The sequence below is a fragment of the Mixophyes fleayi genome, chromosome 2 (assembly GCF_038048845.1).
Source record: "Mixophyes fleayi isolate aMixFle1 chromosome 2, aMixFle1.hap1, whole genome shotgun sequence".
In the NCBI taxonomy this organism is placed as follows: Eukaryota; Metazoa; Chordata; class Amphibia; order Anura; family Limnodynastidae; genus Mixophyes; species Mixophyes fleayi.
The window spans coordinates 267,671,096-267,694,190 of record NC_134403.1 but is presented as its reverse complement, the minus strand read 5'-3'; the positions used below and the strand labels follow the sequence as shown (position 1 = coordinate 267,694,190).

At 42.9% G+C, this 23,095-nt stretch overlaps 1 non-coding gene across 1 annotated transcript; it reads right to left on the bottom strand.

Moving 5' to 3' along the window:
- Positions 1 to 6,414: 6,414 nt before the first annotated feature.
- LOC142141855 (small nucleolar RNA SNORD50) lies at positions 6,415 to 6,486 on the bottom strand. Its single transcript, XR_012688890.1, has one exon. It is a non-coding gene; the product is annotated as a small nucleolar RNA SNORD50 (small nucleolar RNA).
- Positions 6,487 to 23,095: the final 16,609 nt, after the last annotated feature.

The window sequence follows — 23,095 nt, the reverse complement described above, 5'->3', positions numbered from 1 at the left end:
ACCAGCACTTAACAAGTGATTTTTCACCTTCAGCCCCTGTGACTGGATCATTTACAAGTTACTTATGGTATAAATCTATTTAAAGGAAATAGCTCAGGGCACTTATTTATGTAGTTGCAAATGTACTCATTTTTTATATTAAGTGTATTTTGGGAAAGGAAATATCTTTATTTCTGAAACCAGGGGAGAATATTAGTGTTTTGTTTTTAACGTTGCTAGAGGAAATCTCCAATTAGGCATATGTGGGAAGGGAGTCTGATAGAAGGAAATGCTAAATAAGTCTTTTGAGATGAAGTGTCAAATGTCTGCTCTCGCAGAAGGACTGGCAGGAGGTCATTAATTTGTGGTGTTTTATCCAGAGTGTTAGAACATGTCTGAACATTGTATACAGCACAAGATGCAGGAAATCATTAGAAAGTTTTAGGATATCACAGATAAGTGTAAATATTGTTAGCTTTGCATTGCATGTAAATCCATGTTCGGCTAAACAAATTGCATCCTGATTCTAAAAATAGCTCAGACCTCAAGGTATCTAGCTTACCGTTTGAGGCTGTGTCCAAATCTGTATTAAAAGCACTGACTTGTATTGAATATAGTTTTTCTGGTTCCATCTGACCTGATCACTGGTACCTTCAATCAGTGTGACTGCAAATAAACATAACTTGCTTCAAAGACTTGCTGGAACACGTCTTCCATGATGAAAATCCTGTGACCTACAGATTAGACCCAAAATCTAATCCGTTCCCGGTTGTTTCTGAGGTTTGGACCCAGCATCCAGTACCACCGCTCTGCCCGCTACCTGCAGCTCTGGCCAGTGTGATAGGCCAGGGGGGATCCGTCCACAGCAACCCTGATCCATAGGAATATATCAGGAGTGCCATCCCAGGTACATCAGTAACAGGGTACACTCGCAGCATCAGTTATCCAGTAGATACCTGGTTCTGAATGCCAGGAAAGGAGTCTAGTGATGGCAGCATTTGTAAGCCCCTCCTACTGCAGTGAGAGGGCACATTTGAAATAACAAAAGGGAACAGTAGGAAAGTAAGCCCAACCAGTTCCCAGTAACAACAGACAGGGTAGCATAGGCGGTCCATCCTGTCACAGATTTCTGGTGGCAAGCGGCGGGATACCCCAGGCAGCTTTTCGTGCACCAGTCAGGAGAGCCCAGTTATTCAGAATAGGAATAACTGCAGTCAGGAGAACTCACAGGATGTCTAAGTACAGTAAATTGTCCAAGGCGGACCTTGAGATACTGTGCCAAGCAAAGGAGTTAGAAATTCCTCTTACAGTGACAAAGGACTAAATGAAAAAGGTGCTGAGAGCCTGGGATGCACAGTATCCCAGACTCTCAGCACCAGATGAGGAACAGATGAGGAAGCTGACTGCGACAGTGACCAGTAGTAGACGTTAACTCCAAACCTTGAGGTACCTGCAATAACATCCCAGAACACAGCACCTGTTTCCAGCAACAGTCCCCTCCCACAGAGTGAACCAGTGATGCAAGTTCAACAGCGTGATGAGAGTAACTTTTCTGTATCAATGCAGTAGCAGGATTTATTGCAAGCCATCATAAGGCATAAAAGATATAACAATAAAGCAGGAAAGTATAATAACACCGAATACATTACATTTTCGCTAGCGCTTCACCTGGGACCAGGGTAAGGTACAGTCATGTTGTCTGTTGTCAGGAAAATACATAGATGGCACAGTGAGGCTTGCTTATATGCAGTTTCAGTTTACATAAAACACTGATGATGTCACTATGTACACAGACAACAAGCAGAGAGGCTTAAGGAAAACTGACTTAAACCAGTTTTTTTCACCCTATTTGCATTCCAAACACAATGTAATTTTGAGCATTAATTCTTTATCATCCATAACTAGCGATTGCAGGAAGCGATTGCTTTGCGGATAGTATCAGATTCCAGATGGTTATGTGTGGATCAAAATGACACTAAATATGATACATTTCCTATATCCTGAGCCTTAGATATCTTTAATATATAAATAATCTCCAATACATTTTACTAATAAATAAATGTGGATTGGAAGCTTAATAAGTGTATATTATTTACAAGTGTAAGTGAGAATGTAACACGTGGCGTACTAATCGCAATCGCATGATAAAACAATATTAATTCATTTAGTTTACTTCATCCAATTATTTAAGCCACCCTTTGAGAGTATATCCATTACTGCAGCATCTCAGTAGTACGTATCATTTTTCTGTAATGCATGTCCCCCTTAGTATGACCACACTGTCTGTGGATATTTGTCAGGTTACCATAAAAGAGAGTCACAAACCTAGGAATCTGTCACGGGCACTAGAAGTCTTGCCCAGGATTTCACCAGGTGACTGGGCTTACCAGTGTAGTGAAGTTCACACAAGTTGTACCACTGCTTATGGTGAGAAGACTTGTCCAGGTGCAGGTAGGTAGCGGGGAAATCAGTGGTCTGCGTATAGCAAGTTGTACCACTGCTTAATAGGTGAGGATGAGTACAAGTGTTGATGAGTGGAAGCATACAAAGATAATAGGATGCAGACACTGAGAGCACAGAGGAACTTGATCCCAATAGGTATGCAGCGTATCCAACAAAGTCTATATAACGGTATGTGTGGCGCTGCTTGGTAGAGACTTGCTCAGCACAGATATGCAGGCCAATAAGGGAAAGTCAATCACAGTTATGCATATAACGACTGAGTAGTACGGTTAATTCCAAACAGGTATGCAGCGTAACAATAACAGTCTATAGCGGGTATGGATACCGCTGCTGAGCGTGGAAACTTGTCCTAGCGGATATGCAGAGTAAACGTAGAAAGTCAATAACAGATAGGCATACCGCTATTCAGTAGAACAGTCTGTCCACAGGAAGATGCAGGAACTGCCGAGATGCTGGACGGCAGAGACGAGTGTAGGAACCACAGGTGAGTAGATCCGGTAATCAGAGTCCAGCTGAGGACACAAGCAGGAAACAGGAGACTGTAGCAGGTATGGAAACCAGCGATGAGTAGCACAGGGAATCTACAGGAACTGAAGACACTAGTAGTACACAGGAGATAGTAGCGGGTATGGAAACCAGCGATGAGTAGATCAGGAATCAGCAGGAAACTGAAGACACTAGTAGAACACAGGGAACACCTTCAGAGACTCACAGGGAATGAGACTCCAATATCAGGCCATGAGGTAATGCACACAGGTGCCTTAAATAGGGAGTTGCCTGATCAACCAATTTGGATTAAAAGCAACAGTCACAAGAGTTCTTGGGAGCTGCGCATGCGCAGACCATCAGGATGGCGGACGGCCGCGGTTCAAGATAGGTGCTGGCAGGAAGGCTAGGGAGCCACGCACCAGCGCAGAGGCACTCACGGTCCGGTGAGTGACAGAATCATTTTCTTTCTCTACGGAACATATACCTTTGGAGCTCAGAGTTAACCCTTTGTATGCCCTTCACCCACATATGTAATCCATTATCTGGAAGGATACAAGGTACAAAAGAATATGTTACATCAATATAGAATATTCTACTAAAGTTCTTCATGCCTAGCATGTCTATTTGTCCGATGCATGTCTTATAGCTTATGTGAAATTTCAATAATACATTTTTACCAGTAACATCATCCTATGTCTGTTAACATAATCTCATTTATAATCTCTTTCAACCTTTGTAGATAAATATACTCTAATAATATCAACAGGTTTTTCATCAACACTATTGTCTGTTCATTCTGTCCAGTGTCCCAATACTCATGTTTCTTTGTACGTGAAACGGTGATCGGCCTGCCGAATATTGGGAGACTTCAAACTAAGGGACCTAGCTGTATTAGCTTCCTCCACTGGCCTCCCACATGATGTCCGCTCAATACCGAATTATTACTGGACTGGCATCACCGGATGCACCTCTCTTCAACTATGGGCTCACAGACACAATACTCCTCAGACAATAGCCCCTCACACTGTCTCTGAGCTCCAAGGTTAGCAAATTTTTCTTTTACCAACTAATTAAATAGTGTAATTGGCTGGACCGATTGTGCTATCAACTTCTCGTTCTTCCCCACCTCATCAGTATCACTACCTGAACCAGCCTCTGTCACCTGTTCACCATTGAAAGAATTGACTGTCCTCAGGGCCAGATCAACCCAAGTTCTAACTGGGCTAGAGCCCAGGGGCCTCGGACATCTGGGGGGCCCTTAAAAGTGCTTGTTTTTTTTTTCTCTTTAGAGCTGCTCAGCTGTACGGCTGGTGGCATTTTTCATCAGGCCGGGGAGCATGGCAGGCAGCTATCAGCAAATGTTATGCTGTTAGCTGCCTGCTTTCACTGTAGTGCTTCTGCGGTGCGCAGTAATCTCTTTACTGAGGAGATCTCGTGAGAGTGAGACTATGAGTCATAGTCTCACTCTCGCGAGATCGCCTCAGTAACGAGTTTACTGCGTGCCACGGAAGCACTACAGGGAGTGGAAGAACGCCTGCAGCCAGGACGGATCAGGAATGGGAAGTTAGCGGGGGGTTGGGAGCTCACCAGTGGGGGTGAGCCTCACAGTACCCTTAGCCCGGGGGCCTCCATTCCCTTAATCCGGCCCTGACTGTCCTGGAAAGAGAATAAGATAAGAGAAACACTGAACAGGGAAAAACAGGAAAACCGCTGCTCCATGCTGGATAATAGTCTTTGCAACGTCCTTGGCTCAGGTGCTGTTAACTGCGATCTTGGGTCTCCCGGCACAGATTCACGAGTGTCGTTCTCAGCTGTAATTTGAACCTTCTCCGGGTGTTCACTCCTCTGCAGTGGGTGGAATGGGTCCAAGTGTCTCTCTGCTACTGCTTGGGATGTGATGCTGGCCGTCAACACTTGGTACCTGTTAGTCAAACAACTTGAGCGTAGGAAATTACAGTCCATAACATACTCTCCCAGTCTAACGTCATAACAGTTAGTGTAACATATCAGGAGACAGTGTTTCGAACGTCCTTTGCTGCTGTCTTCTTATATGCTTTTCTTTACAATATCTTGAACAGTATCTCCATTATACACTTCAACAATCTTTCCATTATAAACTAGTCTCAGGAAAAGTCAAAAGTATTTTCAAAAGGTGACAGGTTTAAGAGGCGGCTTAGGAGTGATTCTGATGATATGGAGGATTAGTGGCCAAAGCGTCCGGCCACTCCAATCTAGTTTCAACCATCACTCTATTCAATTCATTCTATACATTATTGTTTACTCTATTTTCAGAATGGCTTGTGGCTGATAAAGAGTATGCAGCTTACTATCACTGCCCATACCTTGTACTCATTATCTAAAAGTTATTACCAGTAAAATAATTACCCCTATCACTTTCTATATAACTCTAGGGACACCATGGGGTAAATGTATCAAGCTGAGAGTTTGCCGGCGGGTTTGAAAAGTGGAGATGTTGCCTATAGCAACCAATCAGATTCTAGCTGTCATTTTGTAGAATGCACTAAATAAATGACAGCTAGAATCTGATTGGTTTTTCAAACCCGCCGGAAAACTCTCAGCTTGATACATTTACCCCCATATCTACTAACAAAAATCTTAAATATGACAGAACAATATTAAAAGCATTTGAATTAACGATGAGCGGGCTCGGATTATCGCAATCCGAGCCCACCCGAACAGTGCGGATCCGAGAGCGATCCGAGCACTGTTCGGATATTTCCGGCGGGGAGAAACAGTGAAAACGAGGCTCTGACTCCAAATCCCGCCGTCAGATCTCGCGATACTCGAATTCTATAAATTCCCCGCTTGCCGCCGCCATCTTCAGTCGGGCATTGATCAGGGTAGCGTGAGGTTGGGTTTTTAGTAGGGGTGTGCACCGGCCACTTTTCGTGTTTTGGGTTCTGATTAGCTTGAGGTTTTGGGTTCTGATTTGTTTTGCCAAAACACCCCACGAAAGGTTTTGGTTCTGATTTAGGGTTTTGGGTTCTGATTTTTTTTTTAAAAAAGCCTAAAAAGTGCTAAAATCCATTTTTTTGTTTTTTTTCACTCCTACACTATTATTAACCTCAATAACATTCATTTCCACTCATTTCCAGTCTATTCTGAACACCTCATACCTCACAATAATGTTTTTAGGCCAAAAGGTTGCACCGAGGTAGCTGGATGACTAAGCTAAGCGACACAAGTGGGAGGCACAAACACGTGGCAGGATCAGTGGACTTAAACAGCAGTACCACTGGACTTATACGGCAGGATCAGTGCCTTGCTTGCAATCTCCTAGGTAACACAAATAATCTGTACAAATATGCACACAGGTCCATGGCCAGTAAAATATGGAACACATACTTTATGGATAAACAATGTCACTACACTTCATGCCGAGAAGCTAACCAAATAGTTTTCTCCATACAAGATACTCCCAACTATTCACTGAAATACCTAGCTTTTATCACCACGTAAATAAACTCAGCAGTCAGATCCATAATAAAGTGTGTCATCACACAAGTCAGGTTCGGGATAGGCTCATCACAGTTCAGGTATATTTAAGTTTGACCACCTTTATGTTCATCAATATAAAAGATTTGAAAAGGTGTTTTTATAACTATTAATTTTGTGTAATGAGGTCATTTGAAAATGATCAATAATGCACAGAAGACAATGTAGAGGAGCCTGGGACAATCTTAACATTAGGATTTATTGATCTACATATAGGACTGGTTTGTGGTGGCTGGCGCCTACTCTTAGGTCACACATAGATGAATATTGTAGTATGATTTAATAGATGTGGGATAGACCAGAGGAGTTACAGAGCAAACTGGAGACTCCCCCAAACCCAGGGGATTGACATCTGGTTTGCAGGACCTGAGTGCAGTTGTTGGAAGGGAGGGGGTATGTCAGAGAGTATGAGGGTTTTAAATAGTAAAAGGACCATACTACATCAAGCCCTCAGAAGCATGAACATGGAGAAGGGTGCAAATGATTAGGGAATCAAAGTTAGATTGAAGTTAAACATATTCTACTAGGTCCAGTTTTATTACGAGGTGGATCAGGGGAGAAAGGTGGCTGGCAATCAGTTTTACACATATCTTCATTATTGTTAATCAATAAGAAATAGCTAAAGTCATCAAAAGTTAAGCGATATTTCCTATCATTTGGAATACAATACATTTCTATGTTGGACTAAAACAATATGGAAGTGTTTAAAATAGTATATAGTGAACCTTGTCTACGTTTTCATCCATGATTGAACTCCAGATTTTCCACAGACAAATCGAAGCTTTACCTTCTTGTAATGAACCTCAAAATCGTGGAAAATGTGCAGCACATGCGAACACCCACCAGCTCCATCCACTCACAATACACCCTCCCTCTTCCCTGATCTGAGCCCGACTGAAGATGGCGGCCGCAAGCGGGGAATTTATGCAATCCGAGTCTCGTGAGATCTGATGCCGGGTTTTGACATCATAGCCTCGGTTTCATTTTTTTTGCTGCCGGAAATACCCGAACAGTGCTCGGATCCCGTCGGATCCGCACTGTTCGGGTGGGCTCGGATTAGCGCAATCCGAGCCCGCTCATCTCTAGTTTTTAGTGGTGCTGTGTCCTTCTCCTCTGTCCTGCTGAGTCCAGTGGTGCTTTGTCCTGTGCTCTGTCCTGCTGAGTCCAGTGGTGCTTTGTCCTGTGCTCTGTCCTGCTGAGTCCAGTGGTGCTTTGTACAGTGCTCTGTCCTGTTGGGTCCAGTGGTGCTGTGTCCTGTGCTCTGTCCTGCTAAGTCCATTGTTCTAAAAAAATTCTAAAATAAATAATAAAAAAATTCTAATAAAATTCTAAAAAAATTATACAAAAATAATAAGAAGAAATAAGAAAAAATTAGTATAAAAAGTATAAAAAAATTCTACTGCAATATCTAACTACGTTCACTGTTCCTGCAGTCCAGAAATATTAGTACTGCAATATTTAACTACGTTCACTGTTCCTGCAGTCCAGAAATATTATTACTTCAATATTAAACTACGTTCACTGTTCCTGCAGTAGAGAAATATTATTACTGCAATATTAAACTACGTTCACTGTTCCTGCAGTCCAGAAATATTATTACTTCAATATTAAACTACATTCACTGTTCCTGCAGTCCAGAAATATTATTACTGCAATATTAAACTACGTTCACTGTTCCTGCAGTCCAGAAATATTATTACTTCGATATTAAACTACGTTCACTGTTCCTGCAGTTCAGAAATATTATTTCTGTGATATTAAACTACGTTCACTGTTCCTGCAGTCCAGAAATATTATTACTTCGATATTAAACTATGTTCACTGTTCTTTCAGTCCAGAAATATTATTACTTCAATATTAAACTACGTTCACTGTTCCTGCAGTAGAGAAATATTATTACTGCAATATTAAACTACGTTCACTGTTCCTGCAGTCCAGAAATATTATTACTTTAATATTAAACTACGTTCACTGTTCCTGCAGTCCAGAAATATTATAACTTCAATATTAAACTATGTTCACTGTTCCTGCAGTCCAGAAATATTATTACTTCAATATTAAACTACATTCACTGTTCCTTCAGTCCAGAAATATTATTACTGCAATATTAAACTACGTTCACTGTTCCTGCAGTCCAGAAATATTATTACTTTAATATTAAACTTCGTTCACTGTTCCTGCAGTCCAGAAATATTATTACTTCAATATTAAACTACATTCACTGTTCCTGCAGTCCAGAAATATTATTACTGCAATATTAAACTACGTTCACTGTTCCTGCAGTCCAGAAATATTATTACTTCGATATTAAACTACATTCACTGTTCCTGCAGTCCAGAAATATTATTACTGCAATATTAAACTACGTTCACTGTTCCTGCAGTCCAGAAATATTATTACTTCGATATTAAACTACGTTCACTGTTCCTGCAGTTCAGAAATATTATTTCTGCGATATTAAACTACGTTCACTGTTCCTGCAGTCCAGAAATATTATTACTTCGATATTAAACTATGTTCACTGTTCCTGCAGTCCAGAAATATTATTACTTCAATAATAAACTATGTTCACTGTTCCTGCAGTCCAGAAATATTATTACTGCAATATTAAACTACGTTCACTGTTCCTGCAGTCCAGAAATATTATTGATTATTAATAATCACCTCAAACAAGAGGTTGTGACGCGCTGGAACTCCACCCTCTATATGCTGCAGAGCCACCTACGACATAGGCAAAGGAGTGGGGATGCACCTGAGTCAAGCGCAGTGGAGACTGATTTCCGTGTTGTGCAAGGTTCTCCAGCCGTTTGAACTTGCCACACGAGAAGTCAGTTCCACTGCCAGCTTGAGTCAGGTGATTCCCCTGATCAGGCTGTTGCAGAAGCAGCTGGAAAAAGTGAGGGAGGAGCTGTTAAACATTGCAATTCCACAAAGCATGAAGCTCTTGTGGATGAAGCCCTTCGTACGCTTTGCCAGGATCCGAGGGTGGTCACTCTTTTAAAGTCAGAGGAATACATTCTGGCCACCGTGCTGGATCCTCGGTTTAAAGCGTATGTTGTGTCTCTGTTTCCGGTGGACACAAGTCTACAGCAGTGCAAAGACCTGCTGGTCAGGAGATTGTCCTCTGAAGAGGACCGTGACATGCCAACAGCTCCTCCTTCATTTTCCACACCTGTGGCTGCAAGGAAACAGCTGAGATTTCCTAAACGACCCGCTGGCGGGGATGCTGAGAACATCTGGTCCGGACTGAAGGACCTGCCAACCATTGCAGACATGTCTACTGTCGCTGCATTGGATGCTGTCACCATTGAAAAAATGGTGGAGGATTACTTTGCTGACACCATCCAAGTAGACATGTCAGACAGTCCTTATTCTTACTGGCAGGAAAAAAAGGCAGTTTGGAAGCCCCTGTACAAACTGGCTCTATTTTACCAGAGTTGTCCCCCCTCCAGTGTGTACTCCGAAACAGTTTTTAGTGCAGCGGGGAACCTGGTCAGTGAGCGGCGAAGGAGGTTGCTTCCGCAAAACGTTGAGAAGATGATGTTCATAAAAATGAATTATCAATTCTTCAATCAAGGCCAGCACTGGCCTCCAGAGACTACAGAGGGACCTGTGATTGTGGAGTCCAGCAGGGACGAATTGATAATGTGTGAGGATGAGGAAATACACACTGAAGGGGGCGAGGAATCAGAGGATGAGGATGAGGACCACATCTTGCCTCAGTAGAGCCAGTTTAGTTTGTACAGGGAGAGATGAATAGCTTTTTTTGTGTGGGGGCCCAAACTAACCAATCATTTCAGCCACAGTAGTTTGGTAGGCCCTGTCGCTGAAATGATTGGTTTGTTAAAGTGTGCATGTCCTTGTCACGGGCACTAGGAGTTTCTACCCAGGATTCACCAGGTGTGAATATGCTTACCAGAGGGGCGGAGTTTATCACAGCGATCCTCTGGGCAGTATGGTGAATGGTTGGAACAGTACAACAACTTAGGATAAGGAATGTCAATGGAGAGTCAGCGACTTGCAGCTATGCAGCAGGAGAGTCAGCGACTTGCAGCTATGCAGCAGGAGAGTCAGCGACTTGCAACTATAATGCGGAGGTAGGTATAACAACTGATGTGCAGTGAAGACTCGTGCCAGTGCAGGTGGGTAGCGGGGAGAGTCAGTGGTCTGCGGATAGCAAGTTGTACCACTTCTGTGATGGGAAGAGTTGTCCAGGTGCAGGTAGGAGCGGGAGCGTCAGTGGTCTGCGTATAGCAAGTTGTACCACTGCGGTGATGGGAGGACTTGTCCAGGTGCAGGTAGGTAGTGGGAGCGTCAGTGGTCTGCGGATAGCAAGTTGTACCACTGCGGTGATGGGAAGACTTGTCCAGGTGCATGTAGGTGGCGGAATAGCGGGTAGTCTGTAGCGGCAAGTATACCACTGATGAGCAAGGGAGACTTGTCCAAATGCAGGCAAGCAGCTGAATAGCAAATAGTCTGTGGCGGGTACGTTACCACTGATGAGCAGAGCAGGCTTGACCAGGTGCAGGTATGCAGCGGATTGGCAAGCAGTCTATAGCGGGTACGTTTACCACAGAAGAGCAGATAAGGCTTGTCCAGGTGTAGGCATGCAGCGGAGTAATGGTAGTCTGTAGCGGGCAAGTTTACCACGGATGAGCAGAGAGGACTTGTCCACAGCAAAACCAATCACACGAGCAGAACACAGGAAACACCTAGGAGTCTCAAGGGAATGAGAACCAAGAACAGGCAACGATACTAAGGACACAGGTGCCTTAAATAGTGAGTGGTGATTGATTCACCAATAGGATTTAAAGCAAGGTTTTAAATTCAAGAGTCCTGCACATGCACAATCCAGTCAAGATGGCGGACGGCCGCGGCTTAGGACAGGCGTCGGCAGGAATGAGAGAGAGCCACGTACCAGACCAGAGGCACTAACCGTCCGGTGAGTGACAGTACCCCCCCTTTTAAAGGTAGGCACAGAACACTTGAAACCGGGTTTGCTCGGATATTTGGAATAAAATTTCTTTAGAAGAGCTGGAGCATTGAGATCTTCTGCGCGGATCCAAGAGCGCTCCTCAGGGCCAAAACCCTTCCAATGCAATCTCGAACTCCTCCTCTTGATGAGCTTGAACTGGGCGAGGTACTGAAGTAGGGACCGAGAATCAGTTGATAATGAGAGGCTTGAGTAATGAAACGTGGAAGGCATTGGAGATCCGAAGGTTCTTTGGTAATAACAACTTGAAACACATGGGATTAATCACTTGAGTGATTTTATATGGACCGATATAACGTGGGGCAAACTTCAAGGAAGGAACCTTCAGGCGAATATTCCTTGTAGAAAGCCATACGCGGTCTCCAATTTTGAGTGGTGGAATTGCTCGCCTCTTTTTGTCAGCAAAAAATTTATATCTGGAAGATGCCTTCTTCAGGGAGGTTTTAACCTGAGACCAGATAGTTTTAAATCTCTGGCATAAATTCTCCACAGCAGGAACTTGGGTGGGAGGGAGGGCAGGAAATTCTGGGAGAGACAGATGGTGACCGTATACCACAAAGAAAGGTGTTTTCGAAGATGACTCGTGATACATATTATTGTGGGCGAATTCAGCCCATGGAAGCAAGTCTACCCAATTGTCCTGGTTGGCTGAGGAAAACATTCTTATGAAAGTCTCTAAATCCTGGTTGACTCTCTCGGTCTGCCCATTCGACTCAGGATGGTATGATGATGATAATGACAGTCGAATACCCAAGGTTTTGCAAAGGGCTCACCAGAATCTGGAAACGAACTGCACTCCTCTGTCCGAAACTATCTCATATGGACATCCATGAATCCGAAAAATCTCCTTGATGAAATGGTCAGCCAATGTAGATGAAGAGGGTAATCCTGTCAAAGGAATGAAATGGGCCATCTTTGAGAATCTATCTACCACTACACAGATGGTATTCCATTTCTTGCTGGGGGGAAAATCGGTGACAAATTCCATACTTATATGGGTCCATGGTTTGGAAGGAATAGGTAGTGGTTGGAGTAGGCCCGCCGGTGTTCTACGGGAGGTTTTAAATTGGGAGCAAATGTCACAAGCAGTCACAAATTCTTTGACATCTTTCCTAATCGAGGCACACCAATAGCTCCGAGAGAGAATCTCTAGTGTTTTTCGTTCTCCAGAATGTCCAGTGAAACGAAAGGAGTGATACCACGACAAAATCTTTTTACGCAGAGGTGGTGGCACAAGGGTTTCCCCAAATGGTAGAACATTGGTTTAAGAAGTGGCCAAACTCACAGATTAAGGATCCAATATAGGACGGTCAAAACAATCTTCAACGTCAGCAGAAGCAGCAACCGCCCGAGACAATGCATCAGCTTTTTTATTTTTTGAAGCCGGTTTGAAAGTTATGATTAAATCAAAGCGAGGGAAAAAAAGTGACCATCTTGCTTGTCTGGGGGTTCATACATTGAGCTGACTGTAAATAGGGAAGATTTTTGCGGTCAGTAAAAATAGTCAAGGGGTGACTAACCCCTTCCAGTAAATATCTCCAATCCTCTAAAGCCACTTTTATGGCCAATAGCTCTTTATCCCCGATAGTATAGTTCTTTTTGGCAGGTAGAAGAGCTCGGGAGTAGAAAGCACAGGGATGGAATTTCCTTTGTTCTGATCTTTGGGATAGAATGGGCCCTAGTCCAATATTAGAAGCATCTACTTCGAGGAAGAAGGGAAGGGTCATGTCAGGTTGTCGAAGAACAGGAGCAGTGGAGAACGCCTTCTTAAGGAATTGAAATGCTTGAAGTGCCTCAGCCGACCATTGCTTGGTATTGGCACCCTTACGGGTCAGAGCCACGATTGGGGAGACAATGGAGGAGAAACTTTGAATGAAGCGTCGATAATAGATTGCGAATCCTAAGAAGCGTTAAATCGCCCTGAGAGTAGTTGGCTGGGGCCAAAGTAGCACTGCATTGACTTTCTCCGGATCCATCTCTAGACCAACTCCAGAAACAATATATCCCAAGAATGGAATCTGGGATAATTCAAAGGAACATTTTTCTAACTTGCAGAATAGTAAATTTTTTCGGAGTCTAGAAAGGACCTCTGCCACATGCTGTTGATGGGAGGACAGATCTTGCGAGAAAATCAATATGTCGTCCAGATAGACGACGACACAAACATACAACAGATCCCGGAAGATTTCTTTCATGAATCCCTGGAAGACAGCTGGGGCGTTACACAACCCAAAGGGCATGACTAGATATTCATTGTGTCCATCCCTGGTGTTAAATGCTGTCTTCCATTCGTCTCTGGCCTTGATCCGAATTAAGTTGTAGGCGCCACGTAGATCTAGTTTAGTGAATATTCGAGCTCCCTTGATGCGGTCAAACAGTTCGGTAATTAACGGGATAGGGTAGTGATTTTTGATGGTAATGGCGTTAAGGCCTCGATAGTCTATACAAGGTCGTAATGACCCATCCTTCTTCTTAAAAAAGAAGAACCCCGCTCCAGCGGGAGAGGTGGACGGCCGAATAAACACACAATGGAGATTTTCTTTGACATAGTCAGACATCGCCTGAGTCTCTGGTAACGACAGAGGGTATACACGACCCCTAGGAGGGTTCTTGCCAGGCTGTAAGTCTATCGGACATCCCAAACCCGATGGGGTGGTAGGCGTTCTGACTGGGCTTTATCGAATACATCCGCAAAGGAAGAATACTGTGGAGGAAGGCCGGGCGGACAAGGTGCTATAGAAGATTTATTTATTCATACTGGAACAACTCGAGTCAGACATTTGTGATGACAATTCGGACCCCAGGAAATGACTTGCGGAGTGTTCCAGTCAATCTGAGGAGAATGGAGTTAAAGCAACGGAAAGCCAAGTAAAATAGGACTGGTAGTAACGGGAAGGACCAAAAAAGAAATTTGCTCTCGATGTAAAGCTTCGATTTGAAGGGTCAAAGGAATAGTATGTTGAGTAATAATTCCATTGATAACTCGTGAGCCATCTATAGCGGTAACAACAATAACTGTTTTTAAAGGAATCACTGGTAAGGACCACTGACACACTAGGGAACTTGAAATAAAACTTCCGGCAGCACCAGAGTCCAGAAGTGCTTGAGACGTAAATGACTTGGTAGAAGTGGAAACAGTAACAGCGAAAGAACAAATTTTAGAGTCCATGAGACATGGAGAGGATTCCAGGGACCCTAACCTTACCTCTCTGGAACAGGTTAGGGACTCGCGTTTCCCGACTTTCTGGGACAAGAGTTCAGCATATGAGTAGGGTCAGCGCAATAGATACAGAGTCTATTTTTCACTCGTCGCTCTCTCTCCTCAGAAGTTAGTCTAGAGCGTCCTATCTCCATGGGTTCTACAGGAGGTGGAAGTTGACGAACTCGAGATGTCGGGTGAACGGAGACTTGAGATGAACCTTCTCTTTCAGAATCTCTTTCTCGAAATCTCATGTCTACTCTGTGGCACAGAGAAATCAAATCATCCAAGGAAGAAGGTAACTCTTGTGAGATCAGAGCATCTTTTATTTTGTCAGCAAGACCCTGCCAGAAGGCATCTATCAGCGCCTCACTGTTCCATTGGAGTTCAGAGGCAAGTGTACGGAATTGGATTACGTACTGGCCTACTGAACGGGATCCTTGGCGTAGTCGGAGAATACTGGAGGCAGCAGAAATAACACGACCAGGTTCGTCAAAAATTCTTCGGAAAGTTGAAATAAATATGGCACTATCTTCTAATAGAGGGTCATTTCTTTCCCACAGAGGGGAGGCCCACGCCAGAGCCTGTCCGGAAAACAAAGAAATTAGATAGGCAACTTTAGAGCGATGAGTAGGGAAATTGTGAGGTTGAAGTTCAAAATGAATGGAGCACTGGTTGAGAAAACCCCTACAAGTTTTCGGGTCTCCATCATATTTAGCACTAGTAGGCAGGTGTAGCGTAGAAGTGGTAGACACCTGGGATGGCACTGGGGGAGAAGAAGACACTGGAGGATCAACAGTAGCTGATACATTTTGCACAGGGTCTCCTCAGGCAGCTAGGGCCTGAAAACATTGGAACAGCTGTTGCTGCCGAACATCTTGTTGTTCAATCCGAGTAACAAGATGCTGCAGCATCTTCCTAGCTATTGGTTCCGATCCTGGGTCTGTCATGGCCTGTTCTTACTGTCACTGGCACTAGGAGTTTCTACCCAGGATTCACCAGGTGTGATTATGCTTACCAGAGGGTCGGAGTTTATCACAGCGATCCTCTGGGCAGTATGGTGAATGGTTGGAACAGTACAACAACTTAGGATAAGGAATGTCAATGGAGAGTCAGCGACTTGCAGCTATGCAGCAGGAGAGTCAGCGACTTGCAGCTATGCAGCAGGAGAGTCAGCGACTTGCAACTATAATGCGGGGGTAGGTATAACAACTGATGTGCAGTGAAGACTCGTGCCAGTGCAGGTGGGTAGCGGGGAGAGTCAGTGGTCTGCGGATAGCAAGTTGTACCACTGCTGTGATGGGAAGAGTTGTCCAGGTGCAGGTAGGAGCGGGAGCGTCAGTGGTCTGCGGATAGCAAGTTGTACCACTGCGGTGATGGGAAGACTTGTCCAGGTGCAGGTAGGTAGCGGGAGTGTCAGTGGTCTGCGGATAGCAAGTTGTACCACTGCGGTGATGGGAAGACTTTTCCAGGTGCATGTAGGTGGCGGAATAGCGGGTAGTCTGTAGCGGCAAGTATACCACTGATGAGCAAGGGAGACTTGTCCAAATGCAGGCAAGCAGCTGAATAGCAAATAGTCTGTGGCGGGTATGTTACCACTGATGAGCAGAGCAGGCTTGACCAGGTGCAGGTATGCAGCGGAATGGCAAGCAGTCTATAGCGGGTAGGTTTACCACAGAAGAGCAGATAAGGCTTGTCCGGGTGTAGGCATGCAGCGGAGTAATGGTAGTCTGTAGCGGGCAAGTTTACCACGGATGAGCAGAGAGGACTTGTCCACAGCAAAACCGATCACAAGAGCAGAACACAGGAAACACCTAAGAGTCTCAAGGGAATGAGAACCAAGAACAGGCAACGATACTAAGGACACAGGTGCCTTAAATAGTTAGTGGTGATTGATTCACCAATAGGATTAAAAGCAAGGTTTTAAGTTCAAGAGTCCTGCACATGCGCAATCCAGTCAAGATGGCGGACGGCAGGAATGAGAGAGAGCCACGTACCAGACCAGAGTCACTAACCGTCCGGTGAGTGACAGTCCTATTTCAACAACATAAGGGTGGGTGGGAGGGCCCAAGGACAATTCCATCTTGCACCTCTTTTTTTGCCATTATGTGCTCTTTGGGCCCTTGTTTTTTTAAACTGCCATCCTGCAGTGCCACTCCTAGATGGGCCACGTGTTTGTGCCGCCCACTTTTGTCGCTTAGCTTAGACATCCAGCTACCTCGGTGCAACCTTTTGGACTAAAAACAATATTGTGAGGTGTGAGGTGTTCAGAATAGACTGGAAATTAGTGGAAATGAATGTTATTGAGGTTAGTAATAGTGTAGGAGTGAAAAAAAAATAAAAAAAAATGGATTTTAGCACTTTTTGTGCTTTTTTTAAAAAAAAATCAGAACCCAAAACCCTAAATCAGAACCAAAACCTTTAGTGGGGTGTTTTGGCAAAACCAATCAGAACCCAAAACCTCAAGCTAATCAGAACCCAAAACCCAAAACCCAAAACCCGAAAAGTGGCCGGTGCACACCCCTAATTTGATTAAACCTTTACCCAGATATATATTTCATCAGTACACCAATATGTATTTGAGAATCCTGCGAGGTGGCAATTGAATGAAGTTGATTTGTTTTACCTGTAAAAAGTCCATCTGTTGGAGGGGTATGGGATGGCTCTATTGCAGTGGCGGATCCAGGGGGGGGGCTTGCTGCCGACAGCTGCACACTGTGTAGGTCCTTTCAGCAGTGACAGTGTGCTGCCCGGCTGCTCTGATTGCGTTTTAAACACAATCAGAGCAGCGGGGCAGCACACTGTCACTGCTGAGCGGACCTGCACATAGTGTGCAGCCGCCGACAGCCATAGAAATCAGAAAGGGGGCGGGGCCTAAATCCCCCCCCCCTAAAATCACCCCGGGTAAAGTTATTGTCTAGATCCGCCCCTGCTCTATTGGTATTGCCTTCCTGACATTTTCTCTCAATCAAGTAAGACAAGACATTGCCTTCCTATTAGCTTGAGAAAAAACGTCTGATGCTCATCAGTATGCTCTTACCAGCTTGCACTTACCTTCTTTAGCCATATAAGTCAGACCATATGCTGCCTCAGCTAGACCTGGAAGATGTACTCTGGGAGCAACAGGCCTACCTCGTCCATCTCTCCAGAGTCCAGAGGACTCCTGACCACATCCCTTCACCTTTCAGACCACTTTTTCCTGCAGGGATCACAAACCTTACATTTTAACAAATTTTTTTTGTGTGTTCACAATTTAAGAAAACAAAACAAAAAACATTGATTTGTCGATGTCATTTTTAAACCTGCTGTCCACTTGACAGCTTCGTCCATCCTGTTATTACAATTATGTGTGTAGGCTCTAAATTAAATAACAGCTACTTCATTTGGTAACTGTGTCACTGTCACAAGTCATTCATGTACACTCTGCTAAGGAGACAAAAGGGCAGATATCACATGCAATTTATAAAACTTGAATCATTATTTCCACAACAAAAATCCTGCTTAAAATCAGCAGCTTCTATAAGCATAAAATCAAAACCTTTAGCTACCTTTGTGACTATGTCAGTGTAGTGTGTGTATACTCTTAATTCTGTCCGTTGTAAAAATGTCTAAACCCCGTGGGTGAGACAATATCTCAAGTATTAGACCTTTGTCTGGCATGGCTGTGATCCGTCATTTTGCAACCTCATGTCTTGTTACCAAGAAATGAATGAACAAGTCTTTAGTTTCAAGCACTGATGATATAAACAAATAAGGACACAGCAAAACTATTTTTCATACTGCACCCCTTATTTGGTTAAAAAAATTTAAGACAGTTACACCAGGCCTGTGTCCTGATATTAAGGTTGATTATAACCCTTTCGGACAGTGTGCATGTATTTTGTATCTCTTTATAAGAGAAGAATGAGATACTGACAGTTAGAGATATAAAGAACGGGAAGTAAGACAGCAAAGAATAATAATAACGAAATGATTTGCAGAAAAACAGAAAAGCCGGAAAGCAGAAAAGGAGATTTACAGCAAGATGACAGCTGGACTGGGCACTACAGGGAATTGTCTCTCAACTATTCCACTAATCCCCTTGACTTCTAACTAATCTATGACCCCTCCCCAGTCTCCTTAAGTTTAACAGCGAGTTACATCACCCATCCAATCCAGTGTTGTCCACCGGCTCATAAGGAGCCTGGTATCTCTGATCACAATAACTATACAACCTGCAATGGACTTTTGACTATAATATAGAAGTGTAAAATTAACCTTTGTGATGCATATTCTGTATCTCTCATGAGTGTCTTCCTGGAATACATAAAAACAACATTAGAAGTACAGTATACACACACTTCATTTTAAATAATAAATCTCAGCCAAATAAGTTATCAAGAGCCACCGCAATTAGAATAAAGAGTGTTACAATGACCCATTGTTAACCTGTCTTTTAAGGGAAAATTTTGTATTTTTCCTCCAATCCCCATAATTACTAAATATATTTCTCTGGCTGTCCTTGTCTACAGAAGAGAAAAACAAAACAAAGTTAGTATCAGAAGACAAACAAAACATTTTCATTCTTTACTTTCAATCCTTATCATCAACCAACAACAGGAAAACAAACACAAAACAATAAAAAACAGAACAAAAAAGACTGCATACATTCATTGGTGGCAACTGTTTCTTACATAAATAATTCCCTAGGAACTGTTATACCTAATATTTAGTTCTAATGCTATATCCTTATCGCAGCCAGGGTCTATTAGCTAAACCCATTTATCTCTACACAAAGTATATCTCTCACCTACTAATAGCACATATATGTGAAACCTTATTTTTCTCTTTAGGGTTTCTGGAACTAAGCCATTACAGGGACAAAACAAATTTCTTTTAGTAATAAAACATGATACACTTCTTTTCCCTGGCTACATTTTAGTAATTATCCACATAAGGTGAGGAATGTCACTTTACATAATGAGCTTGCCAATGAATGGAATAGAAGTCACTCTGCAGAATGTTTGAAAAACTGGTCTCACTGGATTCAATTACTGCCTTTTTTTTATGTTGCACTAACTCTAATTCTATTGCTAGGTTTTTTACCTAGATTCAATCACACAAACATGAACAAACACAAAAGCAAAAAAAAATACATTTAAGTTACTCATCCTTAAACATGAACAGTAATACACTTAATACAGATTATCAGTTACATTTGCTATTTTTATGGGTGTTTTTTAATTCGGTTTATACTTTCCTGCTTGCAATCGCTTCTCTTCGCTTTGTTACTTTCCGATTCGCATGCTATCCTGCCACATGCTCTCTTACAGTTGACAGGTTCAGTGGAAGAAAGCTATTCCTTGCAAGTGGACTTATTTATATACATGTAAGTTAATTGATGGTTTACATGCAATTCCATCTCCTGAATTCTCTCGAATGATCATACCCAATCCATAGATATGTGTGTCTTTGTGTCTGTTCCTGTATATGTTTGCCCAGAGTGTCTGTCCCTCTATACGTTTGCCCAGTGTGTTTGTCCCTGTCTATGTGTGCCCAGAGTGTCTGTCTCTCTATATGTGTGCCTAGTGTGTCTCTCCCTGTATACGTGTGCCTGTCCCTGTATATGTGCGCCAAGATTTTCTGTCCTGTATATGCGTGCCCAGAGCATCTATTACTGAATATGTGTGCCCAGTGTCTGTACCAGGATTTGTGTACCCAGTGTCGATCTCTGTAATTGTGTGCCAAATGTCTCCACTAGTGCACAGTGTCTGTACCAGTATATATGTACCCAGTGTCTGTATCTGTAAACTGAGTTTCTGATAAATGACTTGCCATAAGATGTCCAGGCATTTGCTAGGGACAGCACAGCGTTGCCAAACTGCAGAAGAAGTGCGGCGTGTGAGTGTTAGGGGTCATCAGGGTGGAAATAAGCTAAACAGCCTATACTTGAAAAATGAGGTAATGGGAGGATAAAGGTGGCTTCCAGATTTTTTTAAATAACAATAATCCAGGAGGCTGTGGACCAGCCCCCATGAGTTGTCTCCAATGCCGGGGTTATATATTAAAAAATTATTTTTATTTTCTTTAAGTCTGAAAAAAGACATTAGACAGCCCAATACAGTCACCAGCCTACCAGGAAAAGTCCCGATAGGATGTATGGCACTTATTTGGTACTTTTTAGGAAAAGATATGCAAAATGTTGAATTTGATATTGAGTCATTTGAACTGGAATTGCTCACAGCTGCTTTACGTCTTGTGGTCGCTGTTTACAATAAACAACATTATCCAACTACCCTCTAAAAATTGTTAATGTCATTATTTTGTCTTGCTCTTTAAGGGCCTCATGCTTTTTAATCATGCCTCATAATTTACTTACAAGCCGCACATAATTTTATATGTGCAACACGGAATACTATGCAAATTGCTCAAACTTAGTAAGACACACCTCTTTGTTTGCCTTACAGTGCTACTGCGCCTGATACACTTTGGGCTAGATTTACTAAATTGCGGGTTTGAAAAAGTGGAGATGTTGCCTATAGCAACCAATCAGATTCTAGCTGTTATTTATCTAGTGCACTCTACAAAATGACAGCTAGAATCTGATTGGTTGCTATAGGCAACATCTCCACTTTTTCAAACCCGCAGTTTAGTAAATATACCCCTTTAAGTGTATTAGTCGCAGAGGTCCGGTAAGGCAAACAAACATTTTCTATTTGAACTAGAAAAAAACATTTATGAAACTGCAATATATTTGTTCTTCTCTACCTGTGAAGTAAACCAACTGTTGCACAGTTATGCAACATTACCATCTAGAGTTTGTATCATAGCTCAACCAAATAATTTGACTAGAGTTTAGTCAAGTATTGCTATTGCTTTAAAATATTCACAATTTTGCAATATTTCCGGCATGGCTGATAAATATGTAAAAATATTATTGTTATATTGTTTCCTCTATTGTGTTAGGCAAAGTTGGAAATTTTATAAGAAAATGTAAATTGTAAAAAAAATGGGAATTAAGTATCTCAGTATTCGAGAAATGAGTTTCAACAGATTTAAAAATAACATGAAATTTGTTCTAATTTGTGATTGGTTTATTGCAGATTTGTATCTAAATGCAATGATGACCATCATTTATTTATATAGTGTAACCTACTCTGCAGTGCTATACAGAGAATATTTGTCGTTCATATCAGTCTCTCATTGGAGCTTACAGTCTAAATTCCCTAACACACACACTAAGGTTAATTTTGTCTGCAGCCAATTAACCTACCAGTATGTTTTTGAAATGTGGGAGGAAAATGGGACACCCAGAGGCAGGGCTGCCATCTGAAACTATGGGGCCCACTACTAATTAATCTGGCAGGGCTCCCCCCCCGCCTCCCTCTTCACGGTACATGTCTCCACTCCCTCTTCACGGTACATGCTACCCCTTCCTCTTCACTGCACAAGCTCCGCTCCCCCTCTCCACTCATCACAGTATATGTCCCCCTCCCCCCTCACTCATTAGAGTACATGCCTTATCCCAGGACATGGCACCCTCCTCCTCCCTTATCAGGGTACATGCTTTGACATGCTCCACCCCCCCTTCTCCATATAATTGCTCTAGTTCACTCACCTTGCCTCCTCCATGCGGCGGCATCCAGACACTGTTAGACTGGAAGTGGGCCACACAGTGATGACATCACCGCACCGCATGCTCCCAGCTTATCAGTGTATGGGAGCCACCACGATGCCAGACAGAAGACAGATGGTCAGGTTAGGGGGCCCAGACAGACGGAGGAGTCTGACCAGGCCCCTTTAACCTGTCTGTGCCCCTCACAGCTGTACTGGCTGTAGCCCTGTGATAGCGGCCCTGCCTAGAGGAACCCTATACAAAACATACAAGAACATACAAACGGCAAACAGATACACACTTGGTCGGGAATTGAACGCAATACCCCAGCGACAGGAGACAGAAATGCTTACCACTGAGCTGCCGTGCTGTCCATAATGACCGGATAATCAGCCCATAAACCTCACTAGATGAAAGGACTAAAATTCACTATATTCTATGTAAACTAACTATACTCTAAAACTGAAGTGCCAGTAAATTATATTTGTTTTTCTGTATTATTATTAAAACATTTACAAAAATGTAAAATAAATATTTGAAATGAGCATTTAAAAAACTGGCTTTTAGAAAATGTAACAACCAATCAGATATGTGCTTTCACTTTCTAAACTGTGCCAATATGTCAGTTAGAATCATGTTGGTTGCTATAGATTTCAACACATTTTGCTGAGAACTAGTATTTATTTTGTAAAATGGTATAATAGCCTAGAACAGGCATGGCTAAGCTGTGGCACTCTAGGTGTTCTGAAACTAAAAGTCCCAGCATGCCCTGTCAGCTATCAGATGACAATTTACTGGCAAAGCATGCTGTGGCTTGTAGTTTCACAACACCTGGAGAGGCACAGGTTGGCCAGGACAGGGA